This window comes from Centrocercus urophasianus, unplaced genomic scaffold (assembly GCF_019232065.1).
Source record: "Centrocercus urophasianus isolate 14NV4802_14NV808 unplaced genomic scaffold, USGS_Curo_1.0 seq_13, whole genome shotgun sequence".
Lineage (NCBI taxonomy): Eukaryota > Metazoa > Chordata > Aves > Galliformes > Phasianidae > Centrocercus > Centrocercus urophasianus.
In genome coordinates, this window is record NW_024884475.1 from 24,441,320 (window position 1) to 24,461,322 (window position 20,003).

Here is a 20,003-nt window from a genome sequence, read left to right on the forward strand (position 1 = left end):
GAATAATATGCTTCTGGAAAGTGGTATGAACTACCAGATTGTTATCAGGGATGAAGAAAGTTATCTGGAAGTGTCACTTATACTGACTTGAGAATAGTTATCAGTAATAAACAACATGAGATCTGTTGCAGAACAAGCGTATTCTGTTCACAGAAGCTATATAAGGAAGATTCTGTGTCCCAGCCACAGAGGCTATATTATCAGCTCTTTATAGTACACTTGAAATAGAGCCCTGTGTAATTCTGGTTTGAAAGCCTCGGAAAAACTATTGAAATGAAGTATAAGGGAGAACTTAAGAGGCATCTTAATTGAACAGATTTCAAAAAATATCCTTCTTTCAAATTATTGATGGACAGAGCAACTCTGCATTCCTACTTCAGCAAGACTAGAATAGTGCAAGTTTTGTATCAGCTGTGATCCTAGGAACTCAGTCTTTTCACCTTAGTGCTGTGGAAATATTTTGAATATGCTCCCTTTCTTGTAAAAACAAACAAGAGAAAAGCTGGAAGAAATCTCCTCAGTGCCAGCAATGTGACAACAAGGAGGCTCCATAAAGCAGCTTTCCTGAAGTTTTTTTGCAAGAAACTGCTCGGGGACTTGCAGCAGTCAATTTAAATGGTCATTGTCTTGAAGTAGTAAGACAGAAAAAAGTAAACTCACTCTGTGGACAGAATAAAAGATGGGACCCATCTAACTGAAGCAAGTAGCAATTGTCTGAGCTGCACAAATTTTCCAAACCCTCATGATGTGGGAGGAAGAAAAAAGTCCAACTAGTACCCACGATACTGTTGATTTGAGACCACAACCCATCCCTGCTTATCCTATGGCTGGTGCTAAGCTCTCAGTGATATTGGTGCCAAAAGTCAGACTTTACATCCAAGTTCAGACTATACTCAAAATCATAGCAGCAATTCCTAATATTGTATTTTATTCTTTAAAGTGTCAAAGCAACTTGGAGGAGAATATTTGTATTTACATCCAGATGTAAAGGGAATCTGGAACTGACACTAATTTCCCACTGATGTATAGGTCAGTGGCTCAGCCTAGCTTTTCGATTCCTGCTTCACTCCTGGCCTTCTTGAGCACAACCAAAGCCATACACAGCCTAAACCCATCGTTTGGCTATCAGGAGAGAACTTCTCCCCTCTCCAAGGAAGTTCCAAATCAATCTGGAGGAGATATAAACACAAGTCTACATAAAAATTAACCATGATGTAACATTCTCAGAGAAATATCAGTGCTCTTAAACTTTTGATGTCAAAAAGTTGCAACACCTTAAATCCTGCAGCAGTGCTCCAGTCAGAAGGTTTGTAAATACTGCCTAGGTGACCTGTGACATGAAACAGATCAGAGGATTACTGGAAGAGAAGCATCCTTTGAAGTGTCCAATTGTGAAATATGGCACTTTATTTCTGCCACACTGTGATTACTAACGGAGTATGTTTCATCTATATCTCTAATAAGTACCTCTTCTTTTGTTTATTTAGTTATTCTTATTTTGCTCTGTTTTTTTTTTTTTTTTTTTTTTTTTTGTTTTCCTGTTGAAAGGGCACTATCTAATAATGTGACAGCCCACCAGCTGAAATACCAGCACACATTCCCTGCAGTGTGATTGTTTTAGATGCAATCCTCCACAGTCTGTTCAAGCAAGAGCTTGAGAAAGGAATTTAGCTACAGATCTTGCCTTTGCAGAATCATCTTCCAGCCACAGGCAAAATGCCTTGTTCATGCTCCTCCATGGAGATGCATGAAAGCATGTGTGTGTATGCATGCAATTGTGTGTGTTTATCTCCCAGGTTTACATCAGAAAATGAGCACATATGTGGTAATTGAAATAATCTCTCAAGTGAAAGTATTTATACTGCCTACCATTTTAATCTGTGTCTCTATGTTACAGGCAAATAAGAACTTCAAACAAAATTATTCACACAAAAACATATGTTTCAGACATTACTTTTTCCCCATATCTTCTTCACTTTTCCAGCTAAGTCTACTCTTCTTTCAGCTGTAAATTACCACTCCTTCATTTTGCTATCTCCTCTTTCAATTTATTACAGGCCCTGAACATAATGAAGAGAAGGACTTCGTCTTTAAATTTAAATCTCAATTTATGCAAAATAGCACCCTCAAAATTACACTAAAATTAAATTAATTTCTAAGCCAATTGCTGCCCAGACTTAAAACATACAGATAACCTCCTAACTACAAAAAGAAGTGGACAGCTGCTACATTCCCTAGGCACAGGACAAAGGGATGGGCATTCTATGATTCTGTAATTCCTCACATTTTTCCAAGTTAGGTCACTGTGTCTGTTTCTTTGCTGCAATAATTCTTTTTAGTAAGCTACATATTAACCTAACTCAACTGCTCTCTTCTGACATTCTTCCAGAAGCCCTGGATGAGCACTCTACATCCCAACCGACTTACTGAAAAGATGCCTTCCACCCAGGCTTATCTTTCGTTCTTTCAAATTAATGCCTCTCTCTGTTGGCACCAGACTTCCATTACCTGCATACAGAGAATCCTACAGAAAGCCTGTGCTGGTTTCAGAAACAGAGATGTGAATAGAAAGTAGGTATTAAAAACTGCCTCCATCAACAAACTGCTTCATTCAAGTTGGATTTTGTGCTTATTAAGATTTCAAGACGAGATTATGTTCGTCTTTTGCAAAAAGGTTATGTTTATATAATAACCCACATCACTGTGCGTTTGCTGCTGAACTTGTAAAGAACATCAAAGCAACGAACTGGCAGAAATCACTGGCTAAATCCTAGGAATCCAGTTTTTTTGAAGTATTCATCTCTTGGCAGCTGCGGCTTCTCCTGCAGGTGCAGAAAGAACATTTTCTTTAAGTCAATTTATTCATCTAGCCCAATTCAAAGACTGTTTCACTCAAAGCTGAAAAAGTCTTTGGTTGTTAGATACAGAAAACGCATTTCCAATTTACAGATAAAAACTAGATAGCAATGGATGATCTAGACCAGTGAAGCTTTAAGGATGTTAGAATCTGTCAGCTCTATTACTAACTGGAAAAATCTGCATTTATCAGAATGCCTTTGAATTCAGTTTTTAAAATGTCCTCAGCATTTTTAAGGAAGATCTGTATACTGATTATATTTGTATTGTTTGCAGTTCTAAAATTTAATTTCATTCCTTCCAGACAGAGTGGTACAATCTGTAAAAAAGATAATCTATCAGGAAAAAAACCAACAACAGAGACTAAGATTAAGTAAATGTGGCTGAATATTACAGAAATTCCTGACTAATAAGACAAGTCTAAATGTTATATACAAGCCACAGCCCTTTGTGAAGAAGCATAACTAGCAGTTACCTATTAAAAAAGAATGCAGTATGAAAATGTACAAGGACTTAAGCTAGCACATCAGCAATACTGCAGCATAACTTTACAGCAAACTCATTCCCTGAGAGCTATTGCTGAGGTGGGAATACAAAACTTACCCAACCATGCCATATTGATGCAGTACAAAGCTGTAAGACAACTGGAACTCCTGTCTGAAGGTACCGCTGCTAACTAGTTCTTCTACTGCTGCATTTTTTGTAATGGTTCATGTAATTTGCTTCTCGACAATGTGCACTGCACTAAAGATGAAGCAAGGTCTTCTGCAGCATAAGCCATTCCCATGAATCAAGTATCAGGGCCAGGGAACTCCAGAGCTCTGAGCAGGAAGAAGGATGTGGTGTAGGGGAGGCAGGTCAGGTTGAAATGAACACAGGAGAGAGCAAGAAGATCTAACCAGTGCCCCAGAGAGAAAGCTCTGTGGGGACAAGGAGGGAAGCAAGATTTAACCTAATCATACCCCACAGCTGAGCATTCATTAGGCTGCAGGACCATGAGGATGGGAGCTGTGTGATGAAGGGCACCAAGGAGGACCATTGAGCTTTCTGTTATCTCAAGGAGGGCTGCAAGCTATTTTATTTCATAAGCAGTTTGACAGCCAGAAGAAAGATGGAGCAGGAAGGCAGAAGGATGCCTTGGTGAAAGCTAAGGAGTATGTAAACTTGGACGATAAGGTGCTAATCGCATGGCACTGGAGGTCATGAAGTAACAGACTAGCCAGCAGCCATGATGCTTTCAGGAGCCCTCTTCCCTTTGGCTCTGCAAATTGGCTCCCCAGGGACATTGATGCAAGCTTTGAGTAATCTGCGCTGCCAAAAGAAAAACCCAAACCACCAAGGCATTGACTCTGGCTAAAGCCAACAGCCATCTGCTAACACAGTTCTGTGAAGCACCACCAGTCTGCAGTTCTGCGGAGCCATTGCTAAAGGGAACTGAAAGCAAAGGCAGAGTTTTCACTCCTTGCCCTTAGACTAATGGACAGAAAGAACATTATTTCTGCCAAGTTATCCTACATATGGAAGTGTCTTATTTTTGAGAGCTATTCAAGAAAATTAGACAAGCATTTTGCGTGAAGTTGTTAATACTCACAATAATGAATGAATCATAGGTCATTCCACAGTGATATTTCTAAAGGAATATGCATTTGTCTGGGTAAACCAAGCAATGTCATCTGAACAAGTTGTTGTTCATTGGCACACATGAAAACTCACATGACGAAGCTGTGTGTACAATTTTACCCATTGGCTGAACAATCCTCTACTGCGTAAAGGTTTCATTCAGCACCTTTTGAAAAAAAACCAAAAACCGAAAAACAAACTTGTTTCTTATGAAGTGAGGAAGATTCCAAAGTCATGAAAGAAAACATGCTTTTTACCCTTGTTTTCACTTGGTAGAAGAAAAACAGAACTGAGATGTTGCTTGTAAAAGAATGCAAATTGATTGTATGAAGGAAATTATGAAATGAGCTACTGGATAAGACTGTGTTTAGAGTAGCATTTTCTTCTCTTTCTTCCATCTCTTCCCATGACAAACTTCAGATAATGACTTCCAGAGCAGCAGCCCTCCCTTCTCACTGCTATACTAATAAGAACCTTCCTTTTGATAAGCAGGGCTGAGGACAACACCAGCATATCAGAGCTGCCATCCCAACTCCGATCCCCTGCAGCCCACCCAGCCAATTAAGAAATCACACAGCCATGTTCTCAAGAGTGAGCATCACCAGCCCAGCCGTGCTCCATCTCTGGGTCAACACCTACCACCTGCACAAAATCCTACCATCAAAAATGAACCTCTGGCACAGAACTAACCATCAACATCAAGGCATCGCTGTTCCTGCAAATATAAGCAAAAGGCTTTGATCAAATAATTTCTTAGGAGCAGCTTTCTTAATTACAGCCAAAACTTGATACTTTTATACCCTCTGTACTATGTCATATTTGATGCACACTGTAAAAAATCTACGCAGCAGAGGTAGGAATACTGACTTCAGTCACAGGCCAGCATGAATGTTTCGATCCTTCAACAGTAGCTCTGTTTTCACTAACACAGACACAAACACAGAGGTAAATTATTCACAGAATGTCTCAAGCACAAATACTTTTTATCCTGTTAGTCAAGGGAATAATCTAGCATGGAACGAACTGGAAAGCAGACAACAATTTAGCATATCTACGTCTTTCATTCCATTTCCTCATGATAATTCAAAAAAGTGTGTACTTAAATATAAAGCTAAACAGTTAAAAATCAAAATTATGAACAAACACATTTCAGCAATGTATGTTTTTTCTTGTTGCAAAACAAAAATTCATCATCATGCAAACAAAAAGGCTTACTATCATTATTTTCCCACAAAGTTAATACTTCTTTCGAATCCAAGTAAGTAAACTCATTTGCACCCATTAATGAAGGTCGTCTCCTTCTATCATTTGCATCATCTCTTCATTCACATTTAAGTTTTGTACCAAACATTTTTCACACACACAGGAACACTCCTCTTGTGATGTTCAATCAGGGACTAAACAGTCCCATCAAACACTGGCCTCTTATAATGCAGAACATTTTGCTTTTCTAAGCATCTCCAGAGGGAAGAACAAGGAAGCTCACCTTAAAATCAATCTAGGTTCAAAATTGGCTTTTTTTTTTTCTTTTTTTTTTTTTAGTAGCGTACCTTTTTTATCCTGAATTTGTTGAATTTCTGGAATATTTAATATTAAGGTATTTCTCTTCCCTACTTATAGAAATATTTTGAAAACACGCCTGGATTACTCAATTTCTATGTAATCACACAAAGCCTTTTTCTTTGCTTTTTTTCCCCCATCAAATTGTCCTCTGAATACTAATAGAGCAACAGTGCATAACGTCATGAATCTCCTCATTATGAATTTCTCAGGCAGTACAATATCTGCTAGCTTGCTATTCCAAATGTGCTTTCCATGTTCCTGATGTAGGGAACCATCATCTTCACCACCTTTGTATCAGATAACAAATGCCTGCAAGAACTCTTGCAGTATAAGTATTGCTCAACCACAACAATTAAAAGACCTTCATAACAAAGATCAAAACCTTTTTTAACTTCAAAGATAGGCCAATGCTGCCTGGTAATCAGCATGAATACTCTACATTTTCACACGGCATTTTATTGCTTAACGCCTTGCCCACTGTGACCTCTCATTACTAACACTGATGTGGAGACAAATTGGTCATTTTTACCACAGGAGGTTAGTTGAAAGATTAACTTTAGATGACATTTACTCCCATGCCAGAACCTTTCAAACTTTTCTTGTGAGATGTTTTTATATCTTTCACTGGCTTGACTGGAAGCTGGATTTGTTCTTTTGGCTATTGTTGAATCCGTTTTGGTTTGTAGAGCACCAGTTTTTATTCTACGACCTCTTGTAGTTTGGATAGCAAACACAACAGTTTAGGGCATGACCCGAAGCATGCTGATGTAAGTGGAAGAATTCACATTGACTTCAGTGATCTTTGATTTCATGCCTAAATAAACTGAAAGACATAACCACTACTTAGTTAAAAATAGTAATGCTCTTGAGACCTCATAAAGTTTTTAGGAGTGAGAAGCATTCAAATCAAAAGATAAATTTCCACTCATTGCTAAGGATCCTATGAACAGCTGCCATTGATAACCACAATGACCCTTCAGTAAACTTGCAATCTGCATGACCTGCATACTCAGACATCTGACTGTGTGACTTACATGCAAACCAATGAGAAATTACATTCACACACCATAGTATTTAAAGAGCAGTAATAAGAACTCGTGTGATTCTGCTTAGCTGCTTACAAAGCACTCTTCAAGACTATCTGCCATGAAAAATGTGCTTTATGGCCACCTGATCTCTGTATGTTTGAAAGTTCTTGCACACGAGAAAAAAGATATAATTTGATAAAACTAATAGAACAAAGATTTCTTTTCTCTGTCATAAATTAAAAGGCGATAAAAAATCTTTTTAAGGGATGTGTTGGAAAGCTCTGTTCTTAAAAAAAAATCCCAGAACTTTTCTGTGTTCTCTTTCCACTTATTTAAATGCTATCCTACATACAGAAACAATGCATCTGTTACGCTAATGATGTCTGCATGTTCTGTGGAATAAAAGAATAAATTCCCCATCCCTGTAACCCTTTTTTAAAAATTATTTTTAAATGAAATGTCAGCATATTAAAGAAAAATATTTCAAAAAAATCAAGAGGAAGCCATACCTCCTGTAAGCCATTCAGTTATCTGAGACACGTTTTATTGCGAATCAACAATAATAATTTACTTATTGCTGTTTTCCCACTGTGTGCTCAATTCAATGGAACTAATATTATTTGTTCAGTTACATGTTCCTTTTGTTATTTTTAGTAACTCCAAATCCATCCCTATATTCTCTCTCAAATGTAAGGCAAATTTTTGATTTTTTAAAATTCTTTTATGCGCTTCAATTAAACCCTTATGAAACCCTCACAGCATCGCTGGTGATTACGTGCTGGCTGATAGGATTTGTGATAGCGATTTGCTGTTATAATTCAATATGTAATGAGGTAGCTTGGCAGGTGTGGGTAACTTTCTCCCCAGAGGTCAGCCCTGGGAAGACAGGCCAGCTAATAATGTAGAAATTAGAACATTTCAAAGAAGATCAGGCTTACTGCTATAGAAGCAGTTATTAATCTGAATTCACCACTGCTAAAACTTTCAAAGACTGAGCAAAAACCAAAATCACCACCTCGGAATAAATTCTGCAGTGGCTGGAAAAAGGAAACAAGGAAAAGTATTTTAGGTCAGTAATTAACTTCTGTAAAGAAAACCTTACATTAAGCAAAAAGAAAAAAATAAGTGCATGGAAATAACTGTTTGGTTACTATGAACTAAAGAAAATACATTTATCTGAGATTAACTCCATGTCAAGTTTGGAGTCTTGAAAGACTGCCAAGTGTCCGGGCATACATATTTTACCACTGAAGTATGCTTTTGTTTCAGAATGGCTGAGCCCCCTGAAATGATGTAATCCCCAGCGGAAGACTGACAGGCCTTGAGATATTCCAAAAACACAGATGACACACAAAAGAACGAGTAATCAGCGTAACTATATTGTGTGTTATCCTGCAAGAATCCAGCCACATAAAGCTAATGCACAGATAACAGCATTGCTTTGAGCAAAGCAGGAGTGGAACGTCACAAAGATTTTTACAATGAAGAAATCATTCTAGAAGGACAATTAGCTACATGGGTGGAGGGAAGAAAGATGGAGGGGAACATATGCCTTTCATAATTAGGGGCTCCGATTATACTGTAGCCGAAAGGGATTTTTTACATTTTAAATCTAATTACATTTCAGAATGAAGCACACTAATTGGCATTTCTGCAGCCTGTTTGAAGAGAACCTCATCTGCTTAGGGAGGGGGAAAAACAACAAAAACCAGTGACCTTCATACCATCTATGCCTAACATCAAGTACTATTGCCTGAAGTATTCATGGTCTCTCTTCTCTTGTTGAAGCTATCTCTTGGAATAAGTGCTCTATGACTCATCTCAGTTTATCTCCTCAAAACTGGGAAAGACATACTTAGTGGATAATCCAGAATCCAACAGATATTAAATCCAACTAAAAGCACATCTGCTACAAAGAAAGACAAACCAAGCAATTCTTTCTACTGTTACGAGAAATAAACTGCAGAAAGCTATTTGTGAGACAACACATAAGATGGCACCTCAAACCCAGCATCAGCGAGGAGGTTGGGTAGGGAAGGGATGTGTGCATGGAAAGGTACAGAAATACCCAATTACTGCAAAATAAATGGCATGATGCACTTCCAGTTCCTATCTGACTGCCAAAAATACAGCAGTGCTGGAGAAGCAGATGGAAAGTGGAAGCAAAAATAACAGCTCTCACCTCCTGCCTCATAAAAAGAACTGTAAATGAGTATTACCTCTTTTAGATATTGCCTTTTGAAATATATGCCATATAATTGCGTATTTTTGGCACAGAGAAAAGATTTCTAAAATAGAAAAACTAAGAAGGAAACACCATGAATGTAACTCAGATGCCATTAATTAGAAGTAAATATCCAGATCTTAAGACAATTAAAGTGTCAGTGAAAGAGGATAGCTTTTAACACAGAACTATTTGTGAAAAAAGAAAAGCTTTTCAGAATGTGAGGCAAAGAGAAAGGCACAAATAAACAACCATGAACTGGAGTAAAGCAGCACCCAACCTTCACAATCTGACCTTCATGGATGAAGCCACAGGAGGCACAGAGGTACAAGGAAGCTGACAGGGAGCCAAGGAAAAGTTTAGGAGGAGGTGGTTGCAAAAAGGAACCAAGGGAGGACTGGATCCACGTGGGTGATGGGGAGGATGAGGAAAGAACTGGGGCAGCAGATGAGGAAAGCAGTAGAAGTAATAACAGATGGGCAGGGAGGAATATGAGAATGGTGGGGAAAAAAAGAGCCATAAGCATGAAAGAACAAAGAAGCCGAAGGGAAATAGGCAGAAAATCTCAAATTGAATCAATTGTTCATAAACCTCAGTACTCTCTTGCTGTCAAATTCCTACAAAGCCATCTCTATGTTTACTGGCTGCAGTGGCAGGTCCATGTAGAATCCAACCTACAAATGCACTGATCACTGCTGCAAGCAGCAGACAGCTCTGGTGTGCAGCCAAATTATTTGAACTTGCCAGTAAAAGTATCGTTCTCTACAGTGAAAATGTTGTTTCAGCTTTTAAGTGTTTTGTTTACTTACTTTGAATGCTATGGTGAAAGCATCAAAGGAACAACAGCGAGTATGTGAAGCCAGGCACTCAAAAGTCAATGCCTGCCAGAATTCTGGTTCTCCAGCATGGACAACATCAAGATATGGATGTAGTTGATTAGTCTGTGAGATTTTTTCAGCCAGAGGATTCCTGCCTCATTTAGCACACAAGATTTGCAGGAATATGAGAGAACATAGAGAACATGTCAAAAAGGGGCAGAAGATAAAATGATGAAGAACTGGACTCTCTCTGACTTTTTATTCTTACTTATTAGGCATGGACACTAGTAGCAAGGCTGTTTCTAAAATTTTATTTGATTATATTCACCCAATCTGGAGACTCCCTCCAAATAAGCCTCCTTCAAGCTAACACAAGGCTACCTGTGCCATGTCTATATATTCTCTAATTGTTCAACATTCTAAGAGAACATAAGGAAGAAAGGCAGAAATCCCAACAGGATCATGGCATATCTCCAGGGAACTTCTTGGGCACAGACACACTAATATTCATTAACCTGGGTCGCTCTGTCTGGTGCACCAGCAGCATTTCACCTGTGGCTAAAGCATTCCCCAAAGTTGGTTTTGTTATTCTAAATCCATCTTCCTTTTGCTCTGCTTTACTTGAAAGTCATGCAGCTGCATCAGTACAAATGGTGTATACATATCTTTATAATAGATATGCACACACAGCACCAAAAAGCAAAGCCAGAAGCATTTGAATAAGCCAGAAAGTCCAGGACCTATATCCACGTATTCCTCACGCTAACACAAATCCATGGAAGCCAATTACATACTTGTATTGTTTTCGAGTAAACAAATGTGTCTAATTGGCAATGACTGGCTGTTACCACCTCTCATCAGGCACGTATTTCTAGAATAATGTTTATTTTTATGAATGAAGAGAGAAATTAAAAGAGAATTAGACATCTGGTTGTAAACTATCGTTAAGTGGTGCATACTGCTTTCTAAAATTATGTAGGACACAAACATTCCTCTGTTATTCACACAAAACTCTTGGTTAATAGAAATTATTCAATCCAGTTTTACAAACATTACTTTCCTTGCCCAACTAAAGGATATCCAGGAAAGAATGGGAAAAAAAAAATCTTTAGGCTCTGATCTGTAAACTTTCCTGCCTCACCAGACCACAGTCCCAGCATCTCCAAAACAGAGCAGGAGGGTCACAGCAAAATGTAACTTGACCTACACTTTAACCATCAGAGGTGGCTTTTATTCAACTATAAAATTTATAATTAAACAAGAACAAATAGGGAGAAAGGGAATACGAGAGCACATTTTGCGTGTTGATTTAAAATACAAGACCACGACAGATCTGTCTCTAAGGTTTATAGCAAGGGCTGACTACCTAAGAAGAGATTTGTGAAAAAGCCTTCATTTAAACAAGATCACACTTTTAAAGTTCTGCTGCACATGGCAATATTTAGGTGCTATTGAAACCAAAACAGCAGAGTACTAACAACTCCTCTAAGGATGGTTTTAAATGGCAAAGCTCTATTAGTAAGGTTGACAGATCAATGAAAGTGTTTAATCCTGTCTATCCACTTACATCTGCCTTGATCTACAGATCACAACAGCTTGATCTGTTCCTTAAGCTTCTCCTCAGCACTGCTCTAAGCAGGAGGAGCACTGGCTGCTTTCACACTGATTTATGTAGATGAAGAGCCTGACCTTTCATTACAGTACATGTGAAAGCAAATTATCTTGATTATACTGAGAAAATGAACATATAACCTCCAGAGCCAAAAGCTCGAGACGAAGAGGGAAAAAGCAGAGCATGCAAAATAGTGAGGTGCGTGGGCAAGTGATGCATATTTAAGCCATACATTGTTGAGTATTTATTACATTCTATAACTTCTTCTAAATGTGATTTTTATTTGCCTTATTTGATTCTGATGTTGGAATGCTAAGAAAACCAACACAGCAAACATTTTGAAAAAAAAAAAAAAAAAAAAAAAAAACCCATACCAATTATTCAAGAGTTTTTTTTGGGTTCCCACTGTGATAATATACAGCTTTATGATTTCACTTTAAAGGTGTGCTTAACTCCTTGAAATACCCTATTTCAGCAAATTGAATCATGCTTAAAACACACATAGGTTGCTGTCATGAAGGTTGATTACTCAAAATTCTAAGGACAGAATTCAACCCAATAAAACATGGAAAGCATGAGAGAGTAACAGCCACCAATGAACTGGCAAAAACAACTACAAATATCTAAAGCTGGAAGTTATTATTCCTTACACCAGCAAAGGCAGCGCTGCCTGTCCTTGTGTGTTGCCAAAGGGGCAGCTTCAAGGAATCACCAACTGATGAATTGCTCAGAATGGGTGTGTCAGATTGAGCACATAAATGGTATTTAAAATAAATGCCAAATTGACAAAAACTATAATGGGATACTTAGAAAGCACCACCAGAAAGCACCAAGAGGTAACAAAGTAAATTTTTACAGCCAGTGTAAGCAATTGAACATTTGCGTCTCCAGCAAAGCATTTGTGTCTGTTCACTTTGTGTCATATGGGTGGTGAGCACAAACAAGCCTTTTCTTTATTTCTTTCTTTTAAAAATGTAATCTGATGGTTATTCAATACTTCATCATTTCTTGTTTGCCAGGCTGGGCGTGCTCTGCAAAACAGCAGGAATTTACACATAATTTTACAATATGCCAAAACTTGAATGTTTTGCAAGGAAGTGACTTGCATGGAAAGATGAAATTAAGAATTTCACTTTGCCATGTACAAAGAAGAGCACCTTTTAGAAAGTTTCCTAATTCTAAAGCAGCTTCTGTTTTCATTTTATACTTAAAGCAAAGAGACATTCAATCTTAGGAGCATCCTTCAAATACTATTGGATTTGCATGCTGAAAAATACCACAAATCATTAATGAAAACTGCACCATATCAGTTTCCTGTTTCAGTTGGCTGTCTTGCTAAGTTGGCAAGAAGTCAGAGGCCTGCAGAGCTGCAGGCATATGTCTCATGTTAAAAAAGAAAAAAAAGACTTCGTGTTATAAACACTTCAGTGAAAATTACTATCCAGTTTGGAGCCAACTGAGCCAGGTGCTGAAGACAAAATAAACAGGCAACATATGAAAGCTTAAAAAGAATAAAAAGAAAAGAAACAAAGAAAAAGAAAAAAAGAAAACAAAGAAAAAGAAGAAAAAGAAGAAAAAAGTAAAAGAAAAAAGTAAAAGAAAATTTAAAAAAAAATGAAAAAAATGAGGGAAAGAGGAAAAGAGAAAAAGGAAAAAAGGGAAAAAAAGGGAAAAAAAAGGAAAAAAGCTCAGCCATTGAGCTTCCATTGGGATGGTCTTCTATCATGCATTTTAATGTACGCTGTGAAATGCAACCAAAATATCCCTGCATTTGTACAAAGCAGCCTGGTATCGTAACAACTACACAGTACAGATTTTTAACACTGATTTTTAAGATACGCCTGATTTTTTTAAGACATGCAAAATACATATATATGTGTATGTTATGATTATGTCTGGAAAACAGTTTTTCTCCCAAACAGCTTACCAGAAACCCTCTGTGTCACTTGCTTACACAGTGGGGAATGCTCCAGCACCAAGGCTGTGTCATCTCCTCCCGCAATTCCAGAGACAGCACAGACCCCTGAGCATCCCATCAGATTTAGGGACCTACAAGCTCTCTGCCAAGAAATGAGCCAGGAATCCACCCAAACAGCAAAGCCTAGAGTCTGCAACAGCTGGTATGGCTGGCTTGTCACCCTTGGGTTTTGTGCAGAAGTGGAAAGAAGGCTTTAAAAAGGTCACAGCAAAAAGTTACAGAGGTCTTGGAGAGTTCAAGGGTCTTCAGCAGAAAATCATTTTGATGCTTGTGTAAATGAGGTACCATGTCACGTGTAAATGAGGTACCACATCATGTATATACGATATCGTTTTTTCCCTTTGCTCTGTTATCACGAAGCAAAGAACCAAGATGTCCAAGCAGTGGAAACATCTCCAGGTTAGACTGCACGAGTTCTCATGTAGCTCTGATCATGCAGCCAGACAGCAGCGTTCCTCGTGTTTTTCTGGTGCTCCTGGAAGGACAAACATTAGTCGTCCTCCAGGGCTTGTGCTTTGCAAATACTTTCCACTGGATCACGGCCAAAAAGCACCAAGAAAATAACACAGATACTAGGAGGCTGTCTTCATGCTTCGTGTTACACAGAGCCCCTTCCAGCTAGAGGGAGGGCTGTTTCTGCTGTCTAAAGAATCAGCCAGGACAACAGGAAAAAAACATCCTGAGCAACAAACTCTCATTTTCAAACTGGGGAGCAAGTGGTTTGGGATTCATTTGACTATAGTTATAATCTCAGCATAGGCAGGATAAAACTATATAGCTAAAGCAGCAGAGCATGCGTGAGGTCATTCAGTAAAGCCAGAAGGAAACACTCCTCTAGGAGTGCCTGGTCTGGGACATGGCCATTCTTCCCTGGTGGGATAGAGGCAGACCCTGAAGAACACAGCTTGGACTCCATACAGCAGCAGCCTAACCCATAGGAAGGGTTCTTTGCCATTTAAGTGGAGTGCAAAGCTGCTGTGCAGGAAAATGGCCCCTTAGTGTCAGGGATGAGAAGAAGCTATTAAGTATTTCAAAGAGTAGCTTGTCGATCCATTCAAAATGTTCAGCAATTCAATGTCGTCAAGGCATCCACCCCATTCTCTGTAACCCCCTCTATGAACTTCTAACATAAACAGTTTAGTTTATAGCCCCTAGCTGTGGTGGGGAACTGATCCCTATCTGCTGACCCTGCTGCAGGCAGCCTCCCCCCACACAGGGAAGCAGGAGCCATCCTGGCACCAGCCCAGTGCCCCACACAGGCTGCAGGGCTGCCCTGCAGGACCCAGCACCAGCACCCTACTCATATCTTCTGCACAGTCAGCACAAATACAGAGATCCTGAAGTACCAACAGGCAAAATGAGAGCTCAAGAAGGCCTGGAAGACAGCATAGCTTAAGACTCCCATAAATTTTCAACATAAAGAGCTGAGTAACTTTGAATTTCTTGCTTTACACTCCTTTGAAAATTCAGAAAGGACTGTTTTTCATTTAGATCTTTTGGGTTTTTTTTTCCTTAAGTCACAACAAAAATTTGTTAGCAGCTTTATTTTGCTTTGGATAAATAGGGTCCAGTTATATTTTATATTTCTCAATAAATACCTATCGTACATACAAATACTAGATTAATTCTCCTCTAATTTGTCTGCACATTGCTGTTAAAAATGTGTTTAGGTTTTAAGAATGTGAAAAAAAAAAGGTCTCCCAGTAAGATTTATTAAATTCTCAATTAAGAGAAGGGGCAAATTGAGACAAAATGGCAAAATGAAAAAAAGACTGAATTTTTTTTTTTTTTAATTTCATAATCACTACCTCTTTTACTGATTCTGCTGTGAAACCCATGGATTATTCAGAAATAAGCTATAATACAAGGCTGCGATAGGACTAGCCTGACCCAGTGGACATTTTTATCTGTGTCACAGAAATACTCTTGATAAAAGCCATTATTTTGAAACCAAGAAGAAATTAAAATCATAGAGATGCTGCTCTTGGATCTGACTGTAGTGGTAGTTTCAGGGTATTTTCCTGATCTGCAAGGGATCAGTAGCAATAATTGAGCCACATCTCTGATGTGAAAAAGAAAAAGGCTTGCTATGTCCCTCGAGAGGGGAATTCAATCACAACTGGAAGAGCTGCATTCAAAGGAACAAATGAACAAAACAACAAAGGAAATACTTCTGTAGCTACCTGCCCACCAGAGAACCAGGTTTGGGAAATTGTTTCAAAACAGAAGCAAAGCCAAGGATGTGGCTGAACAAAAGCAAACATTCCTGTTTTCTCATTTTCTAGTAATAGACATGCTTGCTGCAAGAACAGTACTGATTTTTGCATTTGCTCGGAGTATGAGGCAATGGTACCTTCAGGTAGCCTACTTAGAGAAGCAGAATACTCCAGCTGGACTGGACCAGCTGAAAAAATACATTTTTGATTGTGTCATGGCTCTGTCAGTATGACTTCTGTATGTGTTTCGAGGGTACAAAGCTCTACGTAGATATTTACAAGACCACATAAATGGATTAGATGATAAAATAAATAGGATATTTTACAACTTACATTTTTTTTAAAAATAATGACTGCCAATAAGACCCCCCAAAAACGCCCCTAGAACCAACATTCTGTTGAAAAGCGTCATTATCCATTATGTTTTGGTCTATTCTGTTTCCCCTCCAATTTGTAACATTCTGCTGGAAACAGTGATGAAGAACATATGTCTGTGGTAAATTGCACCCATGAGAAATCTTGGAACTGTTACATTCAGTGTTATTACCCAAGGCAGTAAGATAGTCTGCCACAAGATGTATTATTTAACAACGCTGTCAAACACAACAACACCAACATATTTTTATGATATTATGCATGCAAAAATTACCACCTTCTTATGTCTCGTTGGGTCACTAATGTGTTGCATTTTGATTTTAATTAACAGTTACAAGATACAATTAGTGCTTCAGAGAAGTAAGGTGTTATATAAATGCAAAACGTAGTTGCAGTGCATACATTTTAGAAAACATATGTTCAGGCAAGGGTAAGGCTGAAAAGCCTAACACTCGAAAGCCAGGAAATGGCAAGTGCTTACACATCTTTCACAATATAAGCTTACGCAAGTGCAGCATCTTAGCGTGTTCTCAGGAGTGCTGCAATAACCTGGGCTGCCTTAGGGAAATCTGGTGCGTCCAGCTATTCATACAGACAGACATCTCTGAGAATCCCTTTCTTTCCCACTGCTGCAGATATTAACTCAGTTACATTGACACAGACAGTACAAACAGTCCTGTGTGCAGTGCCGAGCCACATCTTTTGGGGCAGTGGCTCCAGCTCTGCAAGGCAGTCACATCGCCGAACATTTCCTAAGAGCATAAGCTCAGACAAGCTGAGTAAGTTTGTACTTAGCAAGTATAACAGAAATGTAAGATACCTCAAGTATGCCCAACTACTATTTTGACTGATGGCTTGACCTCAAAACCTTAATAAATTATAAAAACAAACAACATTTTATTATTTTTCTAGTGAATCCGAAGGATCAACAAAAGAAAATATAAATGCGCATATGTCAAAATTGCACACCTACTACGCTTTGCAAAAAGAAGGAAAGCAAAAGGCTAAGGCAGCAGTGCAGAGCCACTACTGAGATGTGGCTTTTAATTTCAGCTTAAATTGACCAAGTATCAGAAAGCAGAATAACCGAAGCTGTATTTCTCTGGTTCTCCATGGTATTCAGTCCATTCAGGCTCATAGAAAATACACTGTGTAATTATGAAACTGAGAACAACACACAGGAGTCAAAATATGGTTGCATGGGAAATGAAGTTACTGGCATTTCTCAACTCCAAAGTGCTTGACTTTGCAGCCTAAATAGTACTACTTTTGTATGCCTTTCTAAATGCAAAAATGATTTTTGCTATCTGTCACTACAACAAAAAATGTCCAATCATACATCGTTAGTGGTGCTTGAAACTTAAACCTGCAGCTTTGCTTTCCTTTGAGCTACTCAGTGAGAGCAGCTGTGCTGCAGAGAACGGAGCCAGTGTTGAAGAACTGCAGGCTCACTTGAGAACCTGAAGCTGACAAGTAATTCAACTGCACACATCTTGTATCTACTCAGTACCCTGGCTTCGTTTTCTGGCCTGACAGTCCAATTTAACATTTTTCCCTTATTTATCTTGATGGAACTCTTGCTGTGTTCTACTCATGGATGAGAGATTGCAGGAATTAGTGAAATTGATATTGGTCCAATTCACCCATTCACTTTAGTGACCATTTTAAGAGCAACAATGGTTTACTTTTGTTTCTGACTTTAAATAAAATGCTGGGAGAACACTGTATGTCCAGAACACAAACAATCCAGCTCTGCAACTGCAGCTGACTTGCAGAGCTGGACTGAATTTATGAAAATGGCCCAACTTGTGGCTGCTAACAGGAACGTTTGGGTGTGTAGTTCATAGCATGTTTAAGACTGCTCATGTTTCCTCAGACAGTCTTCTCAATTACTCTGTCCAGCAAATACAGCAATTTACAAATTCAGCAAATTCCACCACAACTAAGAAAACAAGCTATTGGATGAAAAAAGGCTTGAAAACTACAGAAGGCATATTCCTGGAAATTCCATTTCATAGCTCCCTATCAGGACAATCCTTATTTTTTGTCATAACAACAGGTTTTAATTATATTTTTTTTTCCTTTATGCATAAGTCAAAAGAACTGTCACACTAAATCAGATGTAAAAACAAAGAATGCTGTTATAACAAGGAAGTATGCAAGCAAGGAGTAATACCATCACCCACTTGTACAAAAAGCACAGACGTGGTTTTCCTAAACACAGAAATGGAAATGAAAAACTGCAAGGACCTGGTTCTGTGGTAGAGAGTTAAGTTTGTAACATACCAATGACATGCTTTGTCTAAAACCATCCACAAATCAAGATTCCATAGTGGACCTGGCTGAAATGGAGTTAAATTTCTTGTCAGCAGCCCCTATGGTGCCATGTTTTGGATTTGTGGTTGAAACAGTATTGATAACACATGAATGTTCTGGCTGTTGCTGAAGTGTTTGCATAGTGTCAAGGCTTTCTCTTTTTTCCCCACTCTTGCTCCCCAGCAAGTAGGCTGGAGTGGTCAAAAGGCTGAGAAGGAGTGCAGCTGTCTCAGGTGGCCTGAGCTGGCCAAAGGGATATTTTGTACCACATAATATCATGTTAAACAATAAAAACCAGGGAAAGAAGACAACGACAGGGTTTTGGCCATAGGAAACTGAGTGGGCATCAGTCTGCCTGTGGGAAGTAGTGAGTAATCACCTCTGCTTCACTTGTTGCTTTTCCTTTCTTTACTTCACCTATTGAACTGTCTTTATCTTGACCAGCAAGTTTTCTTGGTTTTGTTCTTCCTGTTTTCTCATGCCATATAGCATGAGGGGAAGAGGAGAAGGAGTGAGAGGTTGAGTGGGTGCATGATTGCTGACTGGGGTCAGCTTACCACGAATACTTAAAAAATATATATACATATATATATATAATACATATATATATTTTAATCTATTTTCAAATGTTTAAACTTTCCAAAGCAGTCCATACAAATCATAGACCTGATAACTCAAAATTTCATAATCAGATGCCTCAATTAACAAAACAAATACTTAGCATAAGGATAACTGCTTTGCTTCACACAATGTGTTTCTAACAGTTAGACAGTTATGTAAAAACAGATAATTAATTTTAGTCCATAAAACAAAGAATTTTTGCACTGAAACATTCATTCACGTGTTTCTTTTCTTGGAAGCTGAGCAAAAGCCAGATATTTAAATTTTTACTCAGGAAATAATCAGACTGGAAACCTAGCACAAAAATATATTCATAAAATACTAGAATTATTATAGATTATGTAACATAACACAAGCACAATGTGTATTTTTATCCCCATCTGAGCTTGCAACTACATAAGCTGATAAACTGAGACTAGCAGGGAGAGCAACAAGGGAAGCCTCTATGTAGACAGAGATGTGGCTTCACTTTGGTACTCGACAGAAGTTTTTGAATTTCAAATCTTCTTCCACTTTTCTTAGGTACAACAAACAGAAACTTACAAACGGTGATTAAAAACACAGAGGATTACAGGGAAAAGGGTAAAATCTGAAGAGAAACTTTACAGAATGAGGGGTAGGACTGCACCACATCCTGTAGAAAACACTGCTGAAGTTGCAACTGAAACACCCTGTAGTGGATAAGGTGTGCAGTCCATACTGAAAACCAGAAGAATGAAAGTCAACAGAAAGCATGAAATACTGCCAGGCACAAACACAGACTGCAGGCATTGTGG

At 38.5% G+C, this 20,003-nt stretch overlaps 1 protein-coding gene across 1 annotated transcript in view; it reads right to left on the bottom strand.

Annotated features, from left to right (window-relative positions):
- SCFD2 (sec1 family domain containing 2) overlaps positions 1 to 20,003 on the bottom strand; it is a 177,438-nt gene that overhangs the window by 82,353 nt on the left and 75,082 nt on the right. The gene's annotated exons all lie outside the window — the stretch shown is intronic.